This window comes from Ornithodoros turicata, chromosome 1 (genome assembly GCF_037126465.1).
Source record: "Ornithodoros turicata isolate Travis chromosome 1, ASM3712646v1, whole genome shotgun sequence".
Taxonomy (NCBI): domain Eukaryota; kingdom Metazoa; phylum Arthropoda; class Arachnida; order Ixodida; family Argasidae; genus Ornithodoros; species Ornithodoros turicata.
Window position 1 is genome coordinate 64,396,660 of NC_088201.1, and position 12,018 is coordinate 64,408,677.

At 48.8% G+C, this 12,018-nt stretch overlaps 1 protein-coding gene across 1 annotated transcript in view; it reads left to right on the forward strand.

Moving 5' to 3' along the window:
- The window catches only part of LOC135399807 (alpha-(1,3)-fucosyltransferase C-like), a 107,486-nt gene that overhangs the window by 8,750 nt on the left and 86,718 nt on the right, over positions 1-12,018 (forward strand). Inside the window, exon 2 of the mRNA XM_064631557.1 lies at positions 2,168-2,303. The gene's annotated coding sequence lies outside the window, so the exon portion shown is untranslated. The remainder of the gene's footprint in view (positions 1-2,167; positions 2,304-12,018) is intronic.

The following is a 12,018-nucleotide window of genomic DNA, read 5'->3' on the forward strand; positions in this document are numbered from 1 at the left end:
CTCCTTCAAGCTCAAGCTCCTTGCAAAAGCCAATAATTAAGAACAACCATTCTCACTCTACACTTACTCACTAAGAACAAAATGCCGCGTGGCTGAGGTGTCAGAAATTGACACAACCTGTCTTACATTCCCAACATAAGCATGCTCTTCTTCATTTGATGTACCATCAGGGTTGCGGGATTTATAGCATCTTGAGTTTAATCGCGATTTTAATCACTGGTGCTAATCGTGATTTAAAGCATCTTATAGTTTTTTACCAAATAATTTTCATTGGAAAGGAAATTGCTTCGTGAAATTGAAGAAGGCTCCACGATGTATAGCGTAAAATCTCAGCTTGTATTCCTCAACATCATTCCAAAAACGCTCAGGCCAATAATTGCATCGGCCAAGCTCTGTTGTTTAACTCATGACACTATACATCATCAAGGAAACCTACGTGTCATGGGGCGTAAATTTAATGCCATGTACGAATTACTACGAATTATTACCACGTCGTCGTACTTCACGATTATGAGGAAAATGGTCAGTTAGGAGGGAGACTTTTAAATCATTTTTTAAGATTTTTTTTATCGCGGTTATTTGCAACCCTGTGTATCATGCAGTCATGTTACACTCTTGAATAAAATTAGGAACCCTGCATCAGATTTTTTAATTCCTACAATATAAAAAAATACTAGAAACGTAATTATTAATTACAAAACATTTGCAGTAACTTCCATGGTCTTCAGATCATTGCATTGTATCATAAAGCAAAATTGCACGGTGTATATAAAATGCAACAAGCACTTTTAAAAGCACAGCAGTAGTCTTAGTTACATAGCGGCTTTGCTAAGGATGTGCACAAAGTGCGAATTTCCCCATTCATAGCCATTAATTTATCTGTTGTTGCGTGAAATAAAACTCTTCATGTCTGGGAACAGCTTCACGAAGAAACCTGTCATGTCGCAAGACTTGAATTTTTGTTTTGTCGAATACACATAAAAAGAGCATTTCTTAAGTTCAAGCACGTATAGTGAAAGCTGTACCTACACACCTTTAGCCTTGCATTTTAACCTCGTCGAAAGCGAGGTAGGGACTATGTACATGTTTGCACGTGAGAATGGACACGCCAGCTCTGTATGGAGAAGTACAACAACAACAATAATAATAAATGAAGGAGAATCAATGAATGAATATCTCACTGTCTTTCACGATAACACCATCGGGCGTGCAACACAGGCATGGCTGATGCAGTAGTATTATACATACAGTAATATTACATCTCTGCGATCTGCTGTCGTAGTATTTCTCAAACTGGATGATTTTTCCATGTACCGTCCATACCTTACAGCTTTTGTGGTCGGAATATCAAGCTGCTTACAGTAAACATGATGCAGCAGGCCGCATACAGGACCTGTCCCTTTAAAGACTAGCTAGGGTTGAGGGCAACTAACCCTCCTGAGCTGACCCCCTCCCAGCGTGGGAGGGGGGCGGCGGAGGGGGTGGGAGGGGGGCGCCAGTTTCCAGCTTGTTGCTTGGAAATACGTTGACCCTCATTTCACAGCAAAAATAAGCATTAAGATTGACAGGATGCTCAGTAAACGTGCTGCAACAAACTGCCGTCTAAATTCCATGCGATCCTAAGCTCAACACCCTTATTTTGTTTCTTTCGAGAAGTTCCGGTAGCCTTTCCACAGGGAACATTTTTTCCTGGACGTTTTTTCCAGGGACTTTTTTTCCGGCTCCCAAACGGGGTAGGGGAAGGCTCACACGTCTGGTTCGATAGTTTTCTGCACTACAGCCGTCCGTGAGGGTCGACTGCCTTTAGAAAGTTCAGCAGGGCTTGGCAGGTTGCCGCACGGATGGACGATCTCCTCAATCTGGAGCTCTGATGTTCCAGGGTGCTGCGCCGCTTTCTGGAGTTCTCATCTGGCGTCGGATGTAGCCGGGCAGACCACTATGATGTGTTCCTCCGTTTCTGGTTCACCGCATTGGCGACAATTTGGACTAGAAGTGCGGCCGAGAGTGTGGGCTCACGTGTGGGCACTACACGATCGGCAAATTCGCATTCGATTCAGCTACGCGATAAGCAGCAGCGTGAACATCTCCGTCGATGGGGAACAGTGACACCAAAAAGGGAGTGAAGACTCAACAAGTTAATCAGTTAATTTTTTTTTTTTTTTTTCAGTGTATCCTGAACACGCATGGAGTCCCCGTGCGGTCCACCGGAATGTCTTCACAAGGAGGATTTCCATTTCACACACAGCGCGAGACGTCGTCCATTAGTGTGACGCCTAGTATTCACCCGTCACCATAACATCAAGGTAAGTACACCTGTAGATATCAAACGCTCGGTACACGTGGCACAGAAGAAGGTGCAGTGGGCGGACTCCCTGTACAGGTCACCATTAAAGAACACTGAGGTGACCCCCAAATGTTTTTCGTTTTTCGGTGCAGAGTGTTCTCCAACGAATAAAATGAGTTCCCGCGAAAGAACGATAAGCGCGGGTGACACACATCCTAGAGCGAGGACTCCGTTTGCACACCTTTGAAAAATCCTTCTTGTCGTGAAAAGAGCGCATCGCAGAACGAGAGGACGTCGTGACAAAGGCTACTCCCCTCACGTGACCAGTGACGTACGGTGACACAGCTCAAGCATGAATAAGCGGCCCGTGAGCTGAGAAGAAAAACAAAAGGCTCGGGGCATTCTCCTCCGTCACGCGAGGATCGTGTCGGCCGTTCGCGGCTGCTTTCTCCGACAGTTTTTTTTTTTTTTTTGTAGATTCGATTACACAGCTATAACGCACCGCAGACCGAAAATATTTTGCATGGTACATATTACAGCCATGCACCATCTCCATATTTTTATTTTTATTCCAACCAACCAACCAACCTACCAACAACCATGCATGGCGCCTTCCTCCAAACGATTATTAATTTCACGCAAAAGTTTTGCTCTTCCTGTTTTTGGGTGGTCGTCTGGTGGTAGTCGTCTATCGTCGTGCAAAGTCTACTGTTGCTGACGCTCTCTCCCCCCATCGTTTCTCAAAACAAGACCCATGTCCTGAATAGCTCCCAAAACACACAGTGGCTCTGCCATGGAAACAGGTGACAACAGACCTCAAAAGCTTTCGTGTCGTGTTCACTTTCCACAGCCAAACATACAAGTCAGGAATATTGCTCTGATGAAATATGGTGAGCTCCAATATTGCCCGCATCTTCTCGCCATCGACATTCTGTGTACCTTTTACGGAGCGGGATTGCTTTGGCGGCGACGTACAGATACCCTGCCTGTTGTCCGGCAACGATGGTGTCCCCCTGTCACACGCACGGCAGGGTCTGAGGAGCTCGTGCAACGCACTAGATGGAATCACGTTCCTCACTGAGACCGTACCAAGCAAAAAGAAGATTGAGGTTTGGACGGTCGACTGGGATGTTCCTGGACAACGGACGGCGATAGGAACTGGAGGCTGGAAACATCGTTCAACTTTTTCAATAACAAGTTTACCAGTTTATAACAAACATAACAATTATTGCACAACAATGATCACAATTGACAGAGCTTATATATATGGTTTCAAGTTACAAGCCGAACGAGGTAGATGTTACAAATCAAATCAACGATTGTTGCGAAAGCTATGGCCAGTTCGATAGAGAAGGGGTGAAAATCCCTTAGCTGTGAATGGTGTGGCGTCCCGGAGTCCGATGAAAGGGGTCCGGAGTTGAGCCGGCGCCGAAGTTGGTGCACGTTGTCGGGGCTCTCTCGCGTAGCGGTGACCACTCACGCAACACACGGCACACCTCTTGGCGGCTGTCCTCGGTCCTCGCACTTTCACGCCACGGCCCCGCACACAACCGATCACAAGTCCTGCTGATGTCCGACTGCCCAGCGTTTTGCGTCGTTTTTCCGCGCTTCCCCTCTTTCTCGCCTTATTATTTTGCTTTATCCACTTGTTCAAACGCTTCCGAAGCATTTGACACTGCAGTTGGAGACAAAAGGAAGGCCATTCTCCGGGAACAAGGGGAGCCGCCCGATGGGGTCGAAATGAGTTTTTACATCTGTGAGTTGGAACTTCAAAGGCGAGCGTCGCCTATCCCCGCTTCTGGGACGGAGCAGGGTTGCTGCAGGACACCCCTCGTTAAACGGAATTCTTTATATTGCCTAGTGTTCTCGGAACCACGGGTCTCCCCGCTGACCTTGGTTAACAAACCACTCGAGCTCTGTGACATTACCCCCACCTCAAGAATATTAACGGGGTTAATATTGCAGCAGCTCACAGAGCTCAACAGGTCCCAATGCGTGTGCTATAGTAGTCTAACAGGCATCGCAGATACAAACGCATACACAAGAGATAGGTAAGTTACGCACAACATACCCTACATCGAGTACGCAATCAGTAGATAGGAATGTCTTACATATAAAAACAAGAAAACAAGTCTCCTTTGTAACATAGATATCTTGTACCTGGCAATTCAAACAGGGCGACCAAACGGGAAGATCCCCCGCAGACGCGACAATAACATCCCTGGGTAACATCAGTTTTACACTCTTTTAAGACACGTGAACGTATAAGAGTAAGACTCTGCAAACATATTGCCAAGACGTGTAATAGAAGAAACTTGCATACATATTTGTATATACTTGCATACATAGTGGAAACAGACAGAATACTTTTAACAATACGAATACACTTCCTGCATTACGATACACACGAGCAATGCGGCTTAGGTAGTCGGCGCCTACGTTCTCGCTACCCTTTCCACCCGGAACGAGTGTTCCTGCAACATAAGGCTCCATCTGAGGAGGCGGCTATTGAGATGCTTTTTTTTTTTTTTTTAGGTATTGCAACGGCTGGTGGTCTGTTTGCACTGTGAAGTGCCGACCGTACAGGTACGTCTTGTACCTGTCTATACCCCACACCAATGCTAATCCCTCCCGTTCCACTGTGGAATAGGCGGCCTCGCGAGGCAGGAGCTTCCGGCTCGCGTAAGATACCGGGTGTAGGACACCGTTCTCCTCTTGCAGGAGAATTGCCCCAAGGCTGCGGTAGGAGGCGTCTGTGCGAATAACAAAAGGCCGTGTAAAATCCGGCAGCTTCAGTAATCAGTATAGGTGCGCTCGAGAGTAGTTTCTTCAACTCGTTAAACGCTTCTTCCTGCTCCGGATCCCATGCCACGCGGTTTCCTTTGCCTTTCTTTGTGAGGTCGGTGAGGGGGGCTGTGATCTTCGCGTAGTCGGGGATAAACTCCCGGTAATAACCGGCTAACCCGAGGAAGGATCTCACTTGTCGTATTGTCTCTGGCCGGTTGGCGTCGAGGACCCTCTCAAGTGTCTTTTGGAGGGGTGCGAGGGTGCCGTTAGCGAGCCGGTGGCCCAGGAATGATACTTCCTGTGCCCCGATTTCGCACTTAGTCGGGCGCACGGTCAGGCCCGCAGATTTGATCCTCTGGAATACTTGGCCCAAAGTGGTGAGATGGTCTTCCCACGAGTTGCTGGCGATCAGTACATCGTCGTAATAATGGACTACGTCCGGAATGTCCCCAACGAGCTTGCGCATGAGGCGTGTGAATATCGCTGGCGCAGTCTTGATGCCGAAAGGCATATACTTAAACTGGTACAACCCGGATTCCGCAGAAAATGCTGTTTTCTCTTTGGAATCTTCTGTCAGCGGGATCTGCCAGTATCCCTTCGAAAAATCTAGTTTTGTGAAGTACCGTTTAGTTCCGACTGCTGCAAACAGTTCATCAGCTCTCGGGATACGTTCTGAATCTTGCGTCAGATGATCGTTAAGCCTCCGAAAGTCAATACACACCCGGTGTGTTTTATCAGGCTTTCTCACGACCAGTAGCGGGGAATTATAAGCGGAGTCCGATCTCTCCACTATGCTCATACGCAACATTGCCTGCACTTCTTCTTTGATGGCTTCCCGTACAGCAAATGGCAGCGGGTACTGCTTCGTGCTGATGGGCTTTTCGGTCGTTAATTTCAGGTCGCATCGTATCAGATCCGTTTTCCCTGGCGCGTCCGAAAAAATAGCCTTGTGGGCATCCAGCACTTCCCTTACTTGTTCTTTTTGTTTTTCGCTCAGATCAGAGGAGAGTGACACGTCTCGGAACGTCTCCTTTTGTTGGAGTGAGAGCACCTGTAGGCCTGGTTCTCCGTCCGTCTCACTCATTGTCACCACTGCGCATACTGCTTGCCCGCCTGGTTCAGCTGTTGTCGTTGGTCTCTCCTCGTACTTCTTGAGCATGTTTATATGAAACAGTCGTGTACGGTGGCCGAGATCTATCTCGTAGTTCACTTCGTTCCTGTGGCTCACAACTGGGAAAGGGCCTTTCCACTGCATTAGCAGTTTGTTCTGGTACGTCGGGAGTAGAATGAGTGCCTGATCTCCTGGGTTTAGCTTCCGGGCGCGGCTCCGTTTGTTGTAGTACCCTTTGTACCTGTTGCTTGCGTTCTGTAGCTCTTGATGGGCGAGCTTGCATGTCTCTTCGAGACGGTTTCGGAGGTCCATCACATACTGGTATGTAGTCTTTATTTCGCCCTCGATGGCCTCATTTGTCCATAACTCCTTGAGCACGGATAAGGGGCCCCGCACGTGTCGTCCGTAGATAAGCTGGAACGGCGAGAACCCCAAGCTGGCTTGCGGCACTTCCCGGTAGGCAAATAGAACTGGCGCCAGGTAACGGTCCCAATCTTTTGGTCTTTCTTGACACATCCTCTTTAACATCGTTTTGAGGGTACCGTTAAACCTTCCTACAAGGCCGTTCCCCATAGGGTGATAGGGCGTCGTGTGAAGCTGCTTGAGCGAGAGGAGCCGGCTTACCTCCTTCATCACGTCGGAGGTGAAGTTAGTGCCCCTGTCACTCAGCACTTCGCTCGGTATCCCAGTCCTTGCAAACATCTCCACAAGGGCTTCCGCCACGCGCTCCGTCTCGATGCTGGGCAATGCCACGGCATCCGGAAATCTGGTAGCGTAGTCCACCATTGTGAGAACGTAGCGGCTGCCCCTTGATGACGGTGGGGAGATGGGTCCGATGATATCCACTGCCACTCGGCGGAAAGAGGTGTCGCTGGTAGGCACTTGACCGAGCGGTACCTTTCCAACCCGTCCCTTGGGCGTGGTTCTTTGGCAGATGTCGCAGGTCCGAACGAAACGCTGCACTTCTGCTTGCATGCCCGGCCAGAAAAACTCCTCCAGGATGCGGTCCATGGTTTTCTTGACTCCCATGTGTCCTGCCATAATACCCTCATGGGCGATTTGAAGGACCGTGTTTCGGTATCTGCTCGGTAATACCAGCTGTTCGACCTCCCCACCACCTATCGGAAAGTAATGTCGATAGAGAAGCCTCTTGTGTACTCGAAATTCGAACTCTTGTGCCTCATTCCGGCACGGTAGCCGTTTGCCAACTTGGCTGAAACAGCACTTCAGACTGGGGTCGTTCGCTTGCTCATTAATTATTTCTTCTGTTGTTGGTGCTTCGTCGTCAGCTGTCGGTGCTGCGAGTCGCGGTAGTCTCGCTGCGTGTCGCCTGCCGCGTCTTCTCCTTTGGCTTCGCGTTTCCATGGCTGCAACGACCTCGGTTTCACTATTGTGTTCCGACGGCGAATCCTCCCGTTGCCTCGCGGTCTGCTCCCATGCCATCTCCTCTTCCCAATCTTCTATTGGGTTGTCAGCTTCCCGCACGTTACAAATATTGCCCAGTATAAGGTCGTAAAGCGGCTCTTCCATGCATTTTGCCACCCCTTCTCCGCAGTAGAAGGGCGTTTGCACTACTATGGTGGCCTCCGGCAGAACTCTGATGGTTCCATCCACAAGGTATACAGGGCTCTTTGTGCCTGACATTTCGTCCTCGGACACTAGGCTTTTGCGAACGACCACGGTGTTGCTGCCCGTGTCCCGCAAGACAGATATCACCTGCCCCTTTATCTTGCCTCTTCTAACTGGCATCCCCTTGAGCAAGGTCTGGTGCCATCATGGCGTTAACGACGGGTATCTTCTGCCCATCCTTCAGCTCGACGTAACCCTTCGTCAGTGAGTTCGCCATCTCGCTTTCATCAGGCTGTACCGCGACCACGCAGGCGGCTTGATTCTTCTCCTGCGTCTTGCTCCAACACTGCTCCGACAAGTGGCCTCTCTTCCCGCACCTTCCACAGGTGACGGCTGTCTTCTGATTGCGCGCGTTGCTGCTGCGACATTCCGACGCTCGGTGACCCAACCTATCACACAAATAACATCTCGGCTGGTTTCTCCTGTCGGTCGTGCTTTTCCCATTGGACCGCACGCCTGGTTGTTCGTCACTTCTTTTTTCTTCCAGCCTGGGCTGATGCTGGTGGTCCAAGGTGCATCTGCCCCTGAGCTTCCATAAAGCGATCGGCAAGGGTTGCCATTTCTTCTAGGGATCCTCCTGTTCTTTCCTTCAGGAAAAGTGCTAGCTTTGGTTGGCATCCCTTCTCAAATTGCTCCATGATGAGCATCTCTCGCAAGCTCGGGTATTCTTTCTTCGTGTTTGATAATTCGATCCACCGATCGAACAACTTCCAATTCTTGCGGCATATTGGGTGCCCGTTTCGCCCTCTTCGGGTTTACTGCTTCGGAACTTTTCCCTAAACCCGTCGGCAGTCAGTCGGAATCGTGGCAGCAGGGCGTTCTTTACTTTAGTGTAGTCGACTGAATCGTCTGGGGTCAGTCTCGCGAATACTGCTAATGCCTCTCCCGTGATGCTCATGCTTAGGGCTGCGGCCCACTGCTCCCGCGGCCATCGTTGACCCGTGGCGAGACGCTCGAACCGGAGAAGGTACGCATCCAAGTCGTCCTTCTTTTCGTCGAACGCGGCCATCCATCGGTACGGGCTGCCAAAGGCAGGGAATACGTTGCTCGCTCCATCGTTAGTTCCTCGGCTCTGGGGTACCTGGCTTTCTTGGAGCTTCAGTCTGAGTTCTAGCACTTTTCGCTCTTCCTCCAATTTTGCTTTTTCTAGCTCAGCCGCTTTTGCGGCTGCCTCTGCCGTTTCCTTTGCCGCGTCCCTGTCGAATGCACGTTGTTCCCGTACACGTGAATCCGCCTTTTTCTGTTTGGTCTCCACCCATTCGCGAAGCTCCTGTCCCGCAAGCCCCGGTGTCTTGCCTGCCGCAATTATATCAGACACCTCCATACTCTTCACTGTTAACCCTACAACACTTTTGGCTCTCTACAGCTCACCAACGCGCCTCCGCTGTCCAGGTGTCGCGGACGCCACTCTTTATCCCACGCACGGCAGGGTCTGAGGAGCTCGTGCAACTCACTAGATGGAATCACGTTCCTCACTGAGACCGTACCAAGCGCGCAAAAAGAAGATTGAGGTTTGGACGGTCGACTGGGATGTTCCTGGACAACGGACGGCGATAGGAACTGGAGGCCGGACACATCGTTCAACTTTTTCAATAACAAGTTTACCAGTTTATAACAAACATAACAATTATTGCACAACAATGATCACAATCGACAGAGCTTATATATATGGTTTCAAGTTACAAGCCGAACGAGGTAGACGTTACAAATCAAATCAACGATTGTTGCGAAAGCTATGGCCAGTTCGATAGTGAAGGGGTGAAAATTCCTTAGCTGTGATGGTGTGGCGTCCCCGAGTCCGATGAAAGGGGTCCGGAGTTGAGCCGGCGCCGAAGTTGGTGCACGTTGTCGGGGATCTCTCGCGTAGCGGTGACCACTCACGCAACACACGGCACACCTCTTGGCGGCTGTCCTCGGTCCACGCACTTTCACGCCACGGCCCCACACACAACCGATCACAAGTCCTGCTGACGTCCGACTGCCCAGCGTTTTGCGTCGTTTTTCCGCGCTTCCCCTCTTTCTCGCCTTATTATTTTGCTTTATCCACTTGCTCAAACGCTTCCGAAGCATTTGACACTGACGAAGCATTGTTGGAGACAAAAGGCAGGCCACTCTCCGGGAACAAGGGGAGCCGCCCGATGGGGTCGAAATGAGTTTTTACAACTGTGAGTTGGAACTTCAAAGGCGAGCGTCGCCTATCCCCGCTTCTGAGACGGGGCAGGGTCGCTGCCGGACACCCCTCGTTAAACGAAATTCTTTATATTGCCTAGTGTTCTCGGAACCACGGGTTTCCCCGCTGACCTTGGTTAACAAACCACTCCAGCTCTGTGACACCCCCTTGTAATATTCGTTATGGGTATTTACAGGAGAATGCAAGGTGTACGCGTCACGTGGAGTTCTTCGTTTGCATACGCACTTACATGCATACGTCTTTATTTCTATCAGAAAGATGGGAGGAGACGAGGCTAAAAGCTTCGCAGCTTGAGAGGTGCCTCGACTCCTCTACAGTAGCAGCAACTGCAAGGGCCATAGAGATTCAATGTAAATTTAAGACAGGAGAGATAACAGTAAAACAGGAAGGAGAAAAATGAAAAAGTGGTAACACTGCATTAATCAATTAGGCACAGAACACTGGTTACTACAATAAGGCACACCAACAGCAATACCGCACTGTAGCTTGAAAACAGAAAAGAAAAGCGTACATCCTTTTATAAAGACAGCTGCACATATCAGGATGACAAAAGCATTATCAGGACATTATGTAACAAAACCTGTGGGAAACAAAACAAACACATATCAAAAAAGGGTAATGATATTGTGGAACAAAAATTGTTTTAATTCACGAAAGGACATCGTAAATAAGTCGGCGTTATGAAGGCTTAGGTGATTTAAGAGACGTGGTATAGACGACCTCAAGTCTTTGACGTCCGTAATTTGTCCTAGAGAATGGTTCAGAGAACAGGTCACTGTTACGAAGAGTGTACTGTTTAGTATTGTTGCGCACCAGTGCTTGCGTAAACAATTCACTGGGAAGTTTTAAAGATTCTTTATATGTTAGTGCTAAGCGAAAGGGATACTGCTGGAAGATTGGTAAGACGTTATATTTCGGAAAAAGAGGCTGTGCGGGTGAATCATGCGGCGCCGCATCAATGAAACGGAGAGCCCTTTTTTGAAGAGTAAATAACCTTTGCAAAGACGTGTTGGACGCCGACCCCTATACAAGATTACAGTAGGTTAAGCGGGAATGGATTAGTGCCTGATAGTAGACGTTTGCACCATGGTGGGAGTAACGACTTGTATCTGTTGAGCGAACCGAGTGTCCGACTAATCTGAGAAGCGACATCAGAAATATGGTCGGACCACAAAAGATTACTATCAAATGTGACGCCCAAGATTTTTGTGCCGTCTGTGAACTTGACCTTGGAATCTCCAAGAAATAGATCCCGGCCAAGATCAAGACGTTGCCCACGTGGTACAAACGGCATAGCAACCGTTTTATCAGTGTCGATTGTTAAATGGTTAAGAGAGGCCCAGGTATTAATTTCCTGTAACACAAGGTCGGCAGATTGATAAACATCATCGCATGTTTTCCCTGCAACGAGGAGTGAGACATCGTCGGCGTAAAGCACTATCTCCGGGTGAAGTGTTCTGATATCATTTATGAAAACTAAGAACAGCAGGGGGCCTAGAATGCTTCCCTGTGGCACCCCTGCCTTTATGCGGAGCGGACTGGAAACATCAGAATGGCTTAACGAAACGAACTGACTGCGACCGGATAAGTAAGATTGAAGAACAGAAGGGACGAGCCGCGGACACCATAGTGTTCTAACATGGAAAGGAGGAGACTATGATTAATGGTGTCGAACGGCCTTGGAAAAATGTATATACAGGCCTAAGGTGGTGGTTTTACATTCGAAATTACGTAGAATAAACTCTTTATGTCGAATAAGTGCATGTTCTGTTGATTTGTTTGGTCTGAAACCGTACTGCCGGGGCGACAGAATGCCGTTCTTTTGAAGGAAGCAGGTTAGTCTTTTGTAGATTACCTTCTCGATAACCTTTGAAAAATGGGGCAGGATGGAAATGGGCCTATAGTTGGAAAGTTTGTTGCGATCGCCTTTTTTGAATATGGGCACGACCTTCGCAATTTTCAACTCAGCAGGAAATCTACTCCGCTGGATACTTATGTTAATAATGTAATTGAGCA